Below are 16,886 nucleotides of genomic sequence, written 5' to 3'. Positions count from 1 at the left end.
TTGTGGCTTTTTTCCTTCTGGAATTTGTTTTATGAACTTGATCTTGAACTCTTCCTGGCAGGGCTGCCAGGAGATTATCTTAAAAGTGTTTGCTGTTGTCACGGCTATTTTGAAACCGCTGAAGAAAGCTTCATCAAACATTGAATCAGGTGCATTACCCAGCAGTGCAGACAACAAAGGAGGGATGGAAAATTAGATGACTTGTAGTGTTATTTAAATAATACTTAACATTTGCATAATACAGTGTATACAGAAAGTGTTCAAATCCCTTTATAGTCTGCTCGCCTTATTGTTGTAGATTTAATTTTAAATAGATAAATTTGCCATTTTTGCCCATCAATCTACACTTAATTACCCATAATGTCAAAGAAAAAACATGTTTTCAGGTTTGTAAATTTATTCAAAAATATCTCATTTATATAGTGTTGCCTGTAGGTGGTGCAGCAGAGCCCCAAACACAAATACACCATAACAAATTGGTTCAAACTGACATTTTTATTGTAAACAAATACCTTAGAACAGGCTTCTTTATTAGGCCTTTACAACACAACTCTTTATTTTTCCTTTTATCCATTTCTTTTTCAATTCCGCTCCTCACCAGGTAAGCTTTGTCTATCTCCAATCTCAACTCTGACTTGCAGATTGAGATGGGGTGTCTCCTTTGATGCTGAACCCAGGAGTACTTTCAGTGCTACAGCATTACATGTCAGAAGCACTTCTGGGCCAGTTGGAAATGTCTCAAAGTATGTATACCTACTTTTGGCATCTCTGGCAGCACCCATGGCACCCAGTAGGGCTGCCTAATGAGACTATAATTCCTAGGTTGCCCCACTGGTATGCACATGGCTGTTCCAGTAAAAGGATGCTACCTCTAGCAACTTGGGGGAACATGTAGCACTGATAGGTATTCTCCCTATCCTTCTGCTTCGCTGTTCCACCCAGGAAAAGTAAGCACCAACCATCCCTGTCAGAATGTCCATCTGTCTAGAGCCTCCATCTAGTACATGTATATGGGGTTTGGGCCAGGTGAGGATCCCTCTATCCCATTCCGGAAGCCCATACATACATTACAACAGGTATTCAGACACTTTGCTGTGACACTCCAAAGTGTGGTCAGGTACATCCTGTGTACTTTAATTATCCTTGAGATGTGTCTAGAGTTTGATTGAAGTCCCCCTGTGGCAGAATGAGTTGTTTGGACCTGTGTATATAAGGTTCACAATTCACACTGCATGTCAGGACAAAAACCAAGCTGTATTTAGTCATAGATTAGGGCAAGAGTATAAAACCATTTCTAAAACTTTCAAAAATTGAGTATTGGAAGAAGTTTGGAACCACTAGGACTCTTTCTAGAATTGGCTGTCTGGTCAAACTGAGTAACCAGGTAAGAAGGACCTTGGTGAGGGAGATGAGCAAGAACCCAGTGGTCTTTAACAGAGACCCCTGCTGAGATGGGAGGACCTGTCAGAAGAACAACTATCTCAGTAGTGTTCCATTAATCAGGCACTTATGGTAGAATGGCTAGATGGAAGCCACTTTTGAGTAAAAAGCATATGACAGGCTGCTTGAACTCTGAGAGCTTGAAGAAAAGATTATCAGGTCTGATGAGATAAAAAGTTAACTGTTTGGGCAGAATTTTAAGCACTATATCTGGTGAAGACTAGACAATACCCATTGCCTACCTAATACTGTACCTTTGTGAAGTATGGTGGTGGCAGTATCATGCTATGGGGGTGCTTCACAATAGAAGGAAGGATGAATGTAGTCAAGTAGAGAATGGTCCTTGCAGTAAACCTGCTCCGAACAGCCAGCGACCTCACACTGGGGCGACAGTTCATCTTTCAGCACAACAATGACCTGAAGACAATGTATAAGACAATGCTAGAGTGGCTTCAGGACAAGTCTCTAACCATGCTTGTGTGGCCCAGCCAAAACCAAGACTTAAACCTCATTGAACATCTGTGGAGAGACCTGAATATGACAATAGAGCTTGAGAGGATTGGTCAGAGAATGGGATAAATTGCCAAAATCCAAGTTTGCAAAGGTTGTGGAGACTTACTTAAGAAGACCTGAAGCTGTAAGTGCAGCCAAAGGGGCTTCTGCAAAGTACTGAATTAAGGATCCGAATACTTGAGAAATTGCAGTTTTTTTTTATTTTTATTGATTTTGCAAACCTTTCTAAAAACATGTTTTTGTCATTATGGGTTATTAGGTTGATGACCAAATGACAAATGTATGCATATAAAATGAAATCTACAAAACAATAAAGTGTGCAGAAAGTGAAGAGGTCTGAATTCACTGTACATATTTCTCTTCAAATTATGTACTTAAAAGTCATGCAGTTATTCTTTTCTAAAGTCATCACTGATAAATCATAAAGCAGTGTTTTACAAGAATATACACTCACTGATCACTTTATTAGGTACACCTGTTCAACTGCTTGTTAATGCAAATATCTAATCAGTCAATGCATTTAGGGTTGTAGACATTGTCAAGACAACCTGCTGAAGTTCAAACCGAGCTTTAGAATGGGGAAGACAGATTATTTAAGTGACTATGACTTTGAACGTTGCATGGTTGTTGGTATAAGACGGGCTGGTCTGAGTATTTCAAAAACTGCTGATCTACTGGGATTTTCACGCACAGCCATTTGTAGGGTTTTGGTCGGAAAAAGGGAAAATATCCAGTGACAGTTAGTTCTCTGGGCAAAAATGCCTTATTGATGCCAGAGGAGAATGGCCAGACTGTTTCAAGCTGGTAGAAAGGCAACAGAAAATCAAATTACCATTCATTAACACCGAGGTATGTAGAAGAGCATCTCTGAACACACAACATATCGAAACTTGAAGCAGATGGGCTACAGCAACAGGAGACCACACTGGGTGCCACTCTTGTCAGCTAAGAAGAGGCAACTGAGGCCTTAATTTGCATGGGCTCCCCAAAATTGGACAACAGAAGATTGGAAAAATGTTGCGTGGTCTGATGAGTCTCAATTTCTGCTGCAACATTCAGATGGTACGGGTAGAATTTGGCATCAACAAATGAAAGCATGAATCCATCCTGCTTTGTGTCACTGGTTCAGGCTGGTGGTGGTAGTATAATGGTGTGGGGGATATTTTCTTGGCACACTTTGGGCCCCTTAGTACTAACCGAGCATCATTTAAATGACACAGCCTACCTGAGTATTGTTGCTGACCATGTCCATCCCTTTATGACCGTAGTGTACCCGCTTCTAATGGCTATTTTCAGCATAATTAATGTGCTGCATCACAGAGCTCAAATCATCTCAAACTGGTTTCTTGAACATGACAATGAGTTCACTGTTCTCAAATGGCCTCCACAGTCACCAGATCTCAATCTAACAGAGCACCTTTGGAATGTGATTGAATAGGAGATTCACATCATGGATGTACAGCCGTCAAATTTGCAGCAACTAAAATCCCTGAGGAATGTTTCCAGCATCTTGTTCAATCTATGCCATGAAGAATTAATAAAGTGGCCGGTGAGTGTACATTTTTAATGATGGAGTTCAGTATGAGAGCTTTATAGAGTTCAGTGAAATTTACAATAGGAAAGGGTTTTCTAACCTGCATGAAGATGAAGGCGATGCTAGTTTCAACACAGTGCATTGAACCGCAGGTCAGTGGAGCCATGATCTAAAGTACTGAAGGTTAGGCTGGCAAAGTTATTTGGTGCATTACAATACACACCCTAGGGGCACAGGTTTATTTTCAATTGCTATGTGGACCTTGTCATGTAATCTGTGTTTTAATGATGCTAATATTCATCTCTATCTCTATAAGCCCTTCTGAATATTGCATATAGCATAATTCTTAGTAAGATATGTGTTCAATGTAGAGTGTGTCTAACAAAATAATTAATCTTTAAAATCACTTTTGGAGTGATCTTTGAAATGTTTGCAAGTTTTCCTGTGGTCATAGGAGACTTTTCTAGAGATCCCTTTTTCCTTTCGCAGCCTTAAGAGATGATTTAGCTATAACCATTCCAACTTAATTATCTTGATTGAGAGACCATGGAAGCGTGAATGAGCACTCTTTTGAATGAAATGGCATGCCATACTGTTATGAGTACCTCCTAGCACGCAGTGCTTCAGGGATAACCTCTGGCTCAGCCTGACTCCGTGTAGAAAAGGTACCTTCAGAAAATATGATTAATGGACAAAACATTCAGTTTATTAGATACACTATCTAGTACTGGGTAGGACCCTCTTTGCCTGAAGTCTTTGAGACATAAATTTAACAAGGTGCTGGAGACATTCCTTAGGAATCTTGGTCTATGCTGACATTATAGATTGATGTAGTTCTTGCAATATTTCCAGAGCATATTTATGTGGCCCACTTCCCATTCTACCTGATCTGTAACAAGCACTACTTGATTGAGATCTAGGGAATGTGCAGGACATTAGAGTAAAGTGAAGTCTCAGTTTGTGGAACAAACTTGTGCTTTGTTAAATGGCACATTATTCTGCTAGAAGTTTCCTTTTGAAAACAAAGATAGACTGTGGCCATAAAGGACTTAATAATGTCAGCAATAATTCTTATGTATTCCATACTATTCAAAAAATGCACAATTGTTGTTAGATCTAGGAGAAAATGTCCGTCACATCATTAACAATACCACACCTAGCCTGTGGCATTAATACAGTACAGGACAGATTCATGGATTAATGCTGCTTATGATCTGATGATACCATTCTAGTAAAAATTGAGATTTGTCAGACCAAGGGACATTTTTCTGAACGTTTGTGACATTTCTGTTATGTTAAATTAGAATGACGATTCTCCTCTGACCTCCCTGATTAATAGGGTGTCTTGGTCCAAAGAACTACCGCTTACTAAATGTTTATTGCACTGTTCTCTGTCAGTTCCAGAGGCTGCAGTGTTTGAAAATCCCTGGAGGGCAGTTTGTTCTGAGATGGTGGAGCCAACATATCTGGCACCAAAAACCATGCCACAGTCATAATTGCTTAGACCAAGTGTCTCTCATGCATTTTAAAGTTTGGCTGAACAACGCCTTAAAACCACTAGTCATGTCTCCATGCCATATTGTACATACATATGATTGTCTGTTTGCACGACCAGGCTATTTACGGTAACAAACAAGTGGACCTAATGAAGTGGCAAATGGGTGTAGTATAATGTGCTTAGAGAAGGGGGGACACTCAAGACTTGATTCTAGACTTGAGTGTCATTCTGTCAGTCTAGTATACTGAAGAAGACAATAAACAGTACAGGAGGAATATGGCCTTCAGAATACCTCCACATTATAACAACAAATACAGTGCTAGTTCTTTCTTGTAATGGATATACTTTCATTCTATGTTGTAAGTCATTCTGTCAAGGAAAAGACAAAACAAAAACATCAGCTTTGTCATCATTAGTTGTTGGTAGAAGTACTTAGCAGTGTTGTACAGCTACAGAATCACAGTGAAATTGTGTGTGGATTTTAAATATATCTTAAAAGTAGCTATGAAAGGGAATAATAGCAACATTACACAAAGGCATACATTTATATTTGTCAATGTATTTCCCGCTTTCAGAACATTGTAGTTCACATGGGTTCTCACTGGAATAGTATTTGCCAGAAACTGGTGGTGTCTATAGGATTGCAAAAGTAAAATCTACCCGAAGTATCACTGAGTGTGTTGACTTTTCACAAACTTTGCCTTATTATGAGATAAACACAGCTATTCATATGTAGGTTATCAGAGAATTGGGAAATAGTTTAAAGCAATAAGTTCTTTGCAGTGTTGGGATATAAAATAGAGAAGAACACTGCTGTGGTAAATAAAATTGAGGAAGCCTTTGTAGATTTCATTAAACTACAATAATCAAAACTGTCACAATTAGGTTTTCTATGTACATCTTTCTTAAATCTAAATTAGCCTTCAAATCACAGTACTGTAGTTTATACACATTTTAAAAATTGTAGCATTGACAGGTTATTTGACTTATTCCAGAATAAAGTTAGCCAGGGATTGTATTTGAACCAGCAAACTTTAGCTATGGTCCAACATCATGATCCCTAGGCCACACCAATTACAGGAAGGTCTTTCCATGCCCACTCATATAAGCTTATGAATCATATTTGTGTTTTACATTAGTCAATCAGGGTAAGTTTCCTGAAAACGATAAATCTTAGAGTTTACAAAGCAACTTTACAATGTATAAAGCTCCTCTTAGTTAACCCCACTGTTGCAAATTACAAAAACCATCATTATTTGACTGAAAACCAATTTGACTGACAATACTTTCATTATCTGATGTGGTTTTTGATCTTTCATTGGAGTGGAATAAAGTTGTAAAATATGATGTGAAGTAAACATGATATCATAAATTAGTAAGCCATTACACAAAGCATACAAATACACACAGATACCTGTTGTTACTAAGATGAATGCAACGACAGACATGCAACATAAAAGAAATCCACACTTTTGTAAAGAATGGTTTGTTCTTCCTTTAAATGACAATGACAATTGGGTGCTGTTGTTTCATGTGGCATGTGACAGCCTTCCCCGCAGCAAGAAACAAAAGTAGAATGAGGTAGTGAAGAGAAAAAGTGTTTGTATATCACACTCTAGGTCAGGCACTGATATTTGATAAAATGACAAGAGAGAAGCAGTAAAATAAAGAAGAGCAAGGGCCAAGAAAAGTAATGATAAACTAAAGAAACTTGAGTAAATAAATTTAATTATGTATTCAAAATTTTCAACACTCCTTAAAACAGTGAAGTGTGTGGTTTATTTTTCAGATCTTCAGGAAATAAATAATTCAAATACAATAAACTGCAAATATAATCTTTCAATTAGAAATAAATGAAAAAAAAGTAATGATGTAAAAATGGTAGTGATGACGGCCTGCTTAGCTTCCACACCAGACCTATATACTGTACACCCTCTGCTGTAAGAGAAGGAAATTGACATGTCCAACTTCTATCCTTTCTTCCTTGTCCTCATCTTCCTCTCTTTCATTAGGCTCTATTGTTGTGAACTCAAGAGTTGCTTAACCACAAAGTCCCAAAACACTTCCAAAAAGCCCACTCACGGGGAAAACTATCAAACCCTAAGTATGATAAGGGCAAGCACAGATTCCTTATAAATTAAAAGATTTATTCTTCACAAAAATGTTCTGTAATAACAAAAAGCTCAGGGGAGCACAAAAGAGCAAAAAAAGCCTGAAAAGGCAAAGGCAATCCAAGGTGAACAAGTCCAAATAACACATCAAAAGAATAGTCAGAAATACAGAGCAAAGGCATCAAAAATCCAATAATACTCAAAGCACAAGAAAATTCCAAAAACTCACCACTCCCAAGTGCACTCAAACTGTGACTTGCCCCTGCCTTTATAGGGCTGATGACACTTCATTGTGGTGATGTGCATACGCCCCCACATCTTGGGGCACTTCACACAAAACATGTAACAGGCGTGAATGTCATAAAAAATAGCATTTGAACCCAGGCCAGGGGAAACCCTGGGTGAAATACATCTATTACAACGACTTCAGTTTAGCACCACTGAGGCAAAATGTAATGTCAGGTGATGACTTTTGAAAAAAACAGGATGTACAGTATTTTTTCAAATTCCTGTAGTGCATTCTACCATGCTGTGGGTTAGCTAATGTACTGCTGTTGTATTGTTCTTCAACAGCCATTCTGGTGTCATCAGAAGTTATGCATTAAAATGGTATTATCTAGTCAAGTACTGTATAAATCTTCAAGAGAATTGTCATGTGAATTTAATGTACTCTGTCTGGTGACCTTTTCCGTATGCTAACATTGTCACAGGAGGAAGCTAGTTTAAGAAGCAGGTAGTAGTGAATGAGTGGGTTGGGAAGCAAGTAGATTCCAAAGGATTTATATATGCAATTTTAGTTATGATGGGTTTTGGGTAAAATATGTAAATAAGCGATTAATCTTAAGAATGACTTAAGATGGACAATGTTCTTAGTGCTATAATGGCTTTGGGAAACTCACCGCAGATATAGTATAAAAAGATAAACCTAGAAAAAGAAACTACACAAGTTCATTTTGGCAAATCAATAGTGTTAAAGCAGTACATTAAAAAATTGCAAGTAAATGTAACTGGAGGCCATGTAGTTTGAAATAACATTAGTATTTAATGTATATAAAATTAATGAGAAATGTCATTGCCTTAAAAATATAAATGATATTTAAGAAAGATTATGGTTTTAATAATATTCAGACTTACAATTTTATTACAATAGTCCATCAAATATTCTTTATTAACTGCTTAATCAAGTTTATCAAGGTTTATGAAAACAAATGGATCACATACTTTAGTGACAGGTAAATTACAAGAAAGGCTTGCTGTAGGTGTTTAGTGTTTTTCTCTTGCTTTTTTGGTTTTAATCTTTATTTTTACCTTTTTTGTTTGGTTTATTTATGTAGCAGTTGCAATCTGTTGGTGCGTGATGTCATAGGCACCAATTTATGTAGTGATAATTACTGAATATTTAAAGTCTTCAATAACTATAGTATAATCATGTGGTAGGACATTTTTTTATTTACATTTTTTTAGTCTAGTAGGCCTGCATAGGATAGATGATTTTTTTTTTTAAAAACCAACTTCCGCTTACAGTGTAAAGCTTTCGTTCCACCCATGTAAACATTTAAGTGTCATTCTCAAGTATTACGGTGGGCTGTGTAAGACTTGCAGCCTGGATATGTGCAAAAAATGTTAAATCAAGTGCTATGTAAATTCAGTAAAATGAAGTAATCATATGATTAAATATTCTGACATATAAAATCCATACATATATTTTTTATTATATATTAATTCACCTCTTATATTTGTTTTTATTGTAAATGTAATTTTAGTTTATTCGTTCACAGTGGTGAATGAGTGGTGTAGCATACTTTTGGCTTATTGCATGTTAAAGCTTAAAGATATTAAAGCAAGTAAACAGCAGTTTTTTGATTTCTGCCACATCAAAATATCAAAAAGGAGGAGGAGGCTTAAAAAAGCATTAAAAAGCCAGATCTGCCCTTTTCTACAGGTTTTAACCCCCCTGAATAGGCCTCTTTCCTTTCAGCCTAGCCCCAAACTCAAAGGGCAGACTCCTCGCCTGCACAGACCCAAAATGTGGTTAAGGTTTTTAAATTTCCAATTGTAAAAAGAAGAGATCACAAAAGATAAGGTATGAAAAAAGTAACAAAATGGACAAAAACTAACGCAAACAAATCCAATAAATCACAAACCATAAAATAAGTACCTTTAAAACATTCAGAAGACAAAACCGGTAAATACAAACAAAGCACAAAATTGAAAAACAGAAATCTAGATCAAAATAGGTAACACAGCTACAAAGTTAGGTCTTCCCACCCATTGAGGTGCTACATAAAGGGGACTGCATCAAATTACAAGAAATGGGAGTTGTGACGTTGTGTGCAGATGGACACAAAATTGACTCAGACACAGGAAAAAGAGGGTTATGATGTGAAGAACCCTATCAGAATTGGTTGATATTAAGGGTGGTGTTCCACATGGGTCAATGCTGGGGCCACTGCTATTTTTAATATATATACATAATTTGGATAGAAATATAAGTAACAAGCTGGTTAAGTTTGCAGATGATACAAAGATAGGTGGATTGGCAGGTAATCTGCAATCCATTGAATCATTATACAGGGACTTGGACAGTATACATTCTTGGGCAGATTTGTGGCAGGTGAAATTTAATGTAAGTAAATGTAATGTATTACATGTAGGAAGTAAAAATGTTAGGTTTGAATAGAAAATGGGCTGTCTGAAAATCAAAAGTACATCTTATGAGAAGGATGTAGGAGTTGTAGTGGACCGGACACTATCAACTGCCAGACAGTTTCAAAAGCCATTAAGAGAATGTTAGGTTATATAGCACAGTGTTTAGAGGCCAAGTCCAAGAAGGTTATACTCAAGCTTTAAAACACACTAATGAGGCCTCGTCTGGAGTACTGTATACAGTTTTGGTCTCCAGGCTACAAAAAGGACATAGCAGTGCTAGAAAAAGTCCAGAGAAGAACGACTAGGCTGATTCCACGACTTCAGGGGATGAATTATGAAGAAAGATTAAAAGAGCTGAGCCTTTTCAGTCAAGCAAAATATGCTTAAGTGGGGACATAATTGAAGTGTTTAAAATTATGAAGAGAATTAGTACGGTGGATCAAAACTGTTATTTTAAAATGAGTTCAGCAAGAGCATGGGAACACAGCTGGAAACTTGTTAAAGGTAAATTTTTCTTTACACAGAGAACCATAGACACATGGAGTAAGTCACCTAGTATTGTGGTAGACAGTAGGACTTGAGGGACTTTCAAAACTAGACTTGATGGTTTTTTAGAAGAAGTAAGTGGATAAGAGTGACAAACTTTGTTGGGCTGAATTACCTGTTGTCATCTGGATTGTTTTAATTATAAGTAGGTGGTAACATTTAAAACTATAGAGCAGTTTTGAGCTTGCTAGAAGTGAAATGTATAAATTAAGTTGCCAAGGTCACAAATCTCTTCAATGTTTTCTGTTGGAGTGACACTGTCATTTCCAAAAGAGAGACACTTGAGTTGCTACTCAAAAGCTCTATTGTTGATGTCATCATCAGATTCTTAAAGTTAATGGGTACACCACTGGTAGAAATAGACATCTGCATTTTTGTCAATTGTGCTCATCATCAACAACCACATTTATTTCTAGGGAACATTTTCATATGAAGGATGTACTGTAGCTCAAAGTGCTTTAGTCAAACAAATAGTTATAAGAAAAGAAAAACAAATTAAAATTTGAAAAGAACAATAATGAGTAAATAACATACAAATCAATACATACTTATATCAAATGGATATATAAGTAATAGAAAAGTAAACTTTTGCAAGATAGAAACCATAACCCCTTAAGAAAGAATGAGGAGGACTCATTAAAACAGCAGAAGGCTAACATATGAAGGCTGAAAGCAGCTGAAAGTTTCAGACTGCATCACAATGACTTCACATAGGCTGGATTTTGTCCTTTGGTTTAAAACAGTAAAACAAATTGTTTTGCTTAAGCTGATTGTGGTCTGGGAGGGTCCCATGGAGGAGGCAAAAGAGCCAACAAGGCTCAGTACGATAGCTTTGTGGGTGAAAAGGATGGGACAAAGTTTGCATGCCTGTTAAGGTAATCTGCAAAAGATTTGCAGGTAGCTGTTTATGTAAGGTGCTAACCCTGTTTGATGTTATGTGTGGCCATAAGAGGAGGATAGTCAAATATAGCACAGATGTTGTAGAAAGGGCCTTAAGATAGTTGTGGGTCAAGTAGAATGATCCATGGGTACCACAGGCAGCAGTAAGTGAATGTTGAACATCTACAGTATCAGGACAGGGTAGGCCACTTGCAGGTTGGACCTCGTGATGAATGAGCTCTTAGCCATGCAGTGTAAGTACAGGAGAAAAACCATCAGGGACAGAAGCATTTGGTTGTATGCTTATGTTACTTGGACAAAGGCCACACCTTTGCGTCACTAGTGCAAGGGTATTAAAAGACCAAGTATGTCCAGTTGAGCCAAATTATACCACTGATGATGTTCCTGAATGCATGGCGAGATGTATAAAACAATAGTATGGTCCTGCCAAAAGTTCTTAACCAGCACAAGTAAGGAAATGAATTTTATTAAAACTTAGCAGCCTCATGGAAGTATTATCTGCACTTTTAAATATGTGGCATTGTTGCATTTGAAACAGATCTAAATAACTCTACCTTTGTAAATGTTGCTTATTCATTTGTTTAACATTTGCTAGGAGTTTGAATGAAAGAATCTCTCCCAGCACCCACAGCATACCGAAGCTGGTTAAAGATGCACTTTTTAGATGTTATGGTGTGTGCAAGTGCTGTCAGCCTACTCTAGGTGCTGTCTATCAGCAAATGTGCAGTGCTATATAAAAAAGTGAAATATTCATATATTTAAAGGCTTATGAAGGTGATGTACTAAAGTACTTGCCTGATGTTGTATAGCTCACTTCCTGGACAACTCACCATTGATAAGTAATTGAGCTCTTGTTAAGCAAAGTGTCACCAAGCTCTTACTTTTACAAAATCTGAATACTAAAAAACCAAAATATACTTTGTGTGATAAAGCAAATATTTAATGGCAATAAGTTGTTTCCTGAGGCCTTTAACATAGCTCTCCTTCAGAATGCTATCTCCTTACCAGTCTGAGATGGATCTTCTTACACATTAAAGGCACAGTTAACCTGCTTCCTGTACTGGATTGGATATAAAAAGTGTTGTTGAAACAGTGCTCTACTGCACATGCTATTTCATTATTTTGCTCAAGGGGCAAATGAGCAATGGGAATCAAGAGCAGTTAAACGTCTTGAGACTACCAAATAAATTTCTGGTAGTACACTTACTTTACTGCATTAAAAACAGCTTGTGTCCATTTATATATAGCATAGTTGAGAACAAACCTTCTCCTAGTCTCAGAAACATTTATAAACACAGAGACGTGTACCTGAAGATGTAAGCCACAGTTGTTTTGAGATGACAGTAATTGTAAATAGCTGGGGGGGGGGGGTAGACGACTCATTATAAGAGGAGCTATATAGAACATACCCGGAGTGATTTGACCATGTGGAAGAATCACTGTTACTATAACTACAAAAAAGTTTTTGTTTGCTTTTCATTGACTGATTCTAGCAAATATTTCCTGAGTGCATTGAGGTGACTTGTGAAGGAATGTTAAATGAGAATTCCACGCACACATTTATCCTAAGCAAACAGTCCATGGCATGAAATGTTGATCTGCAGTGGTGACCTTTAATAAAGCCATTTACCAACAGGATGCTTTGTCTGTAGCACACATTTCTACAGACTATCGCAAGGAGGTGCTCTTTCAAGTTACTTAAGGAGAGTCCGTCAATAGAAATGGGTAAAATGCAATAAAGAATAAAATCATATAGTGTAACTGAAACTTTGTTGGAGTCTGACATGTTACAGCATGAATGATGAAATATCTGTTTTGAGAACTCTCCGATGTTTACAAGCAAATATTCTGTTTTATTTCACTTTGGTAAATTAGGTGTATTGTTTGTACGGTATGAAAAACTTACAGATTATTTCCAGGATATTCAGCATTCTGGGAACATAGGTTACTGAAGATATATTAGAGGAATGTATTATTTAATAAAACATACAGTAAATAAAAAATATCAAACCCATACATACAAGTCCAGTGAAAATGTTTTTGTCCATTTCTGAATCCATATTACTGTTAATCTTTTACTGTGAATTATTCCAGGGTTTCAAAAAATCTAATTTTAGATAATATTAATTAAAGGGCACCCAAGTAAACAAATAACATTTTTTTAAACTTAAGCTATTTACTGAATGACAAAATTCCTCAACACTGTAACCAGCACTGTGTGGAAAAGCAATTGCCCCCATACACTTAATAGCAGGCTATGTCACCTTAGGCTGCAATGTATGCAGCCAATTGTGTCCTGTAATTCAATACAAGTCTTTCACATTATTGTCTGGACATTTTAACTCATGTATCTTTTAATGTAGTAACATTGATAAGTTTTCAAACTTTATTTTAAAGTTCTACTACACCATCTGCAATGGGCTTAAATCTGGCATTTAAGTAGGCCATTTGAAAACTTTCATTTTGCTTCTTTTCAGCAATTCTGCTGTGGACTGTCCTTTGTGTTTTGGATCATTGCCTTGCTGTATCACCCAAATGCCCTTCAGGTTCAGCTCAGTGATGGATGACTGGACCTACTCCTTAAGAATTTTCTGATACAGAGTAGAATGTATGGTTACTTCAGTTATACTTTAGCAAGTCATCCAGATTCTGAGGCATCTATGCATCCTCAACCCATCATACTACCACCACTATGTTTGACTGTTGATATGATGTTCTTACGCGAAGTGTTGTTTTTGCTTTAAGGTGGAGATCATGTGACCCACGTTGTTCAAAAAAGTCCTTTGTGTTACGCTGCACCCTTAGAGTAGTTTTGTCAGGTTAGCCACTGCCAGAAAGATTGTGTTCCACTCTGTTTGGAGATTATGGCCCTTACTGTGTTGATGTAAAAACTAAAGCATTAAAATTGGCTTTTTAGTTCTTCATAGAAGGGTGGGTATCAACAATATTTTTCTTATCTCTTCAGAAATTTTCTTTGATAGCAAAAATATGTTTGTTTCATCTTTGTGCTGAAAAACTGACTCTTCTGGTAAAGGTCAAAATAATTGATATTCATGTTGAGCAGATTTGGCTGTAGTCAAGACTGGTAGTGTTGGGTCAGCTGACTGTAATTGTCTGTTTAATTGGGATGATTTACCTGGACCCTAGGGGACATTTACTTTTCCATGCAGTGCTAGCTTATGTTGGATGTGACACTGAAAATATATGGTAAGTTATTATTGAAGTTTCCCTGAAGCCCTTTAAAAATTGTAATCTTTAAAATATAAAACTACCAGTTTCATATTTCATTTTCTGTTTATAAATGAGCCTTGTTTGAATAGATGGAGTATTTAAAAGTAGATGTAAATGATGCAGAAAAAAAATTATGGAATGCTTATAAAGGTATCCATTTTTACAAAAGATGGTCCACTAGCAACAAACAAAGCTAATTTAAAGGCTTAAACTGGGAATCCACGGATGGCAATTAGATTATGTGGGTGTGAGAATGTTGTGTTACGTTTCATATTATACTAAGCCCAATGCACACCCTTTAAGTATATACTGTATGTAAATGTCTTTGCTGCCTAATGTTTAATATTTGAGTCTATAATAATAAGGTAATCAATAAAATAAATAAAAGTTAAACAAAAATTGTTAAAAAAAGTGTCATGGGCATAATGCCAGTGCAGATCATGAAGTAAATATTCTTTAATCGGCACCAAGGCTTTTCATAATGAAACTGAGTTGTTTCAGATAACCTTGATAACTCCCTCCTGGCGTGGCATTTAAGTACCCTCACATTTTGGTCTTCCTTGTTGTATTTTCAGCCATTGCTTTGCAAGCAACTCTGAATTGGAGAGATATACAGTGTAAAATATTTTTATACCACAGATAGACAAGATTAAGACCTCTTCATGCAGTACTTGGTCTTCTTTTAACAATAACTTACATTTGTGTTAGGAAAAAGCAGATGTATTTGAAGGAGGCAAATTCAAAACACAAAATGAATAAGAAACAAGGGTCTGAACAAAAATCATACATTATGGGAGAAAAGCAGAAGTTATAATAGGAATTACTGTGTATATTAAGGTAACATCTATTACTGTAACACAAAGCAAGACTAAAAGCATGAATGTGCTTTTTGAATGGAACTCCTAAATACCAGCCGGAATTCACATAATAGCTGGTGGCTTAGCAGTTACAGTATGTGCAAAAAACAATCAACATCATAAACAGATCACTTACAAGAGAAAGAAGAACCCGTTCCTCTAAAAATACACATATGCACAATGCCAACAAGAAATAGGAAATCCTGGCTTTGCAGAAAGACAATTGTCAACATTTTTGTTTGCCATTTTGCTTTGAAAATATCATTGTCATTTGTATATGAACATGCAAGTACGATTTATTGTTGCAGTTGTTATTTGTTTTGCAATGCTGGGGTATCAACTGACATTGGTCCGGAAACATTGTACTAGCTTATTACTTGTCACAAACTGAGCAGTGTGCTGTGTGCATGCAAAGGTTATCTTCTAGATAGTTATAATCAGAAGTAATAAACCAACTGTTTATAATGTTATAATCATCCATCCATTCATCCATCCATTATCAAACACATTAGCTCAGGTCAGGGTCGCAGGGATATGAGCCTGTCTCTGCACTGAGGCAAGAACCAACCCAGGATCAGGAGCCAGTGTATCTCAGGGAATGTGCAGGCAGTCGCTCACCCACACTTACTTATTTGCAGCCAATTTAATTAATTACAACAAAATAATAGTTCTAGAAAAATCATGTTTGGCTTTTACTTTTTTATTGAGAACATTTACTGAATAAATTAGTCCTCTGTTGCATCCTAAAGCTGAATTCTTCAGAATATTGCAAAAAAAGGAAGAGATCATATTTGACATGCAAATTATATTCCCTTTTCAAAATAGAATGCCATCACCTAAGCAATTTATGAAAATTATTCATATTAGCAAGTAACCTATGCATCATATTTACTCAAGATGTTGTTTTGGTAAATGATATATTAGATGCAGGGCCATTACTCTTGTACATTTCAGCAGAATGTTATCTATATAAAGTGTTTACACTGCACTGTCAAGTGTTTTATTCTTTACATAAAATTCTTGACATAAAAGAAAATACACAGTAGGAGGCTTTAGTTGTGTTAGGTGTTTCTTTTGATAAGAGCGTCACGTTTGCTTTTGCTTACTTTGATTGGTGTGGTAAATATTTCTGATGTTTTTCTTCTGATCTTGACCAAACTCTGATCAAATTTAGATTTAGAGGAACTCCCTTATGATGAATATATTGTGCTGGTATTCTCTCATTGACTATTCTCACTATCACTTCACCAAACTGTCAGATGTTTTCTTTTTTATTTTTGTGTGCTTCATGACCCATTATTTGAACATCCTGACTGCTGCTTCATGCTTAGCAATTAAAGCCATTTCAAGGCTCAAGACTTGACATTAATTTGATCTCATATACTTTCATACTACACTTGCTCTCTTTTTTGATGACTTGTCTTTTTAATGTTTCCTTCTTCTCATTTCTTGATATTGCTCTCTTTCCTCTCAGCTGTATTTTTTAGTTTCCCCACTAATTTAAGGTCTGGTATTTCCTGAATGCTTGAAACTCAGCAAGTTTCTCCTCTGTGCTAAAGGAGATAGAATGCACGCTTGTAATTCCATTAGTCCGTTTTTGATCTGCA

General features: G+C 36.5%; 1 protein-coding gene across 1 annotated transcript in view; it reads left to right on the top strand.

The window, feature by feature from the left end:
- The window catches only part of plekhg7 (pleckstrin homology domain containing, family G (with RhoGef domain) member 7), a 100,426-nt gene that overhangs the window by 18,068 nt on the left and 65,472 nt on the right, over window positions 1-16,886 (top strand). The gene's annotated exons all lie outside the window — the stretch shown is intronic.

The sequence above is a fragment of the Erpetoichthys calabaricus genome, chromosome 1 (assembly GCF_900747795.2).
Source record: "Erpetoichthys calabaricus chromosome 1, fErpCal1.3, whole genome shotgun sequence".
NCBI classification, from domain to species: Eukaryota; Metazoa; Chordata; class Cladistia; order Polypteriformes; family Polypteridae; genus Erpetoichthys; species Erpetoichthys calabaricus.
This window is presented reverse-complemented; position numbering and strand designations above follow the sequence as displayed.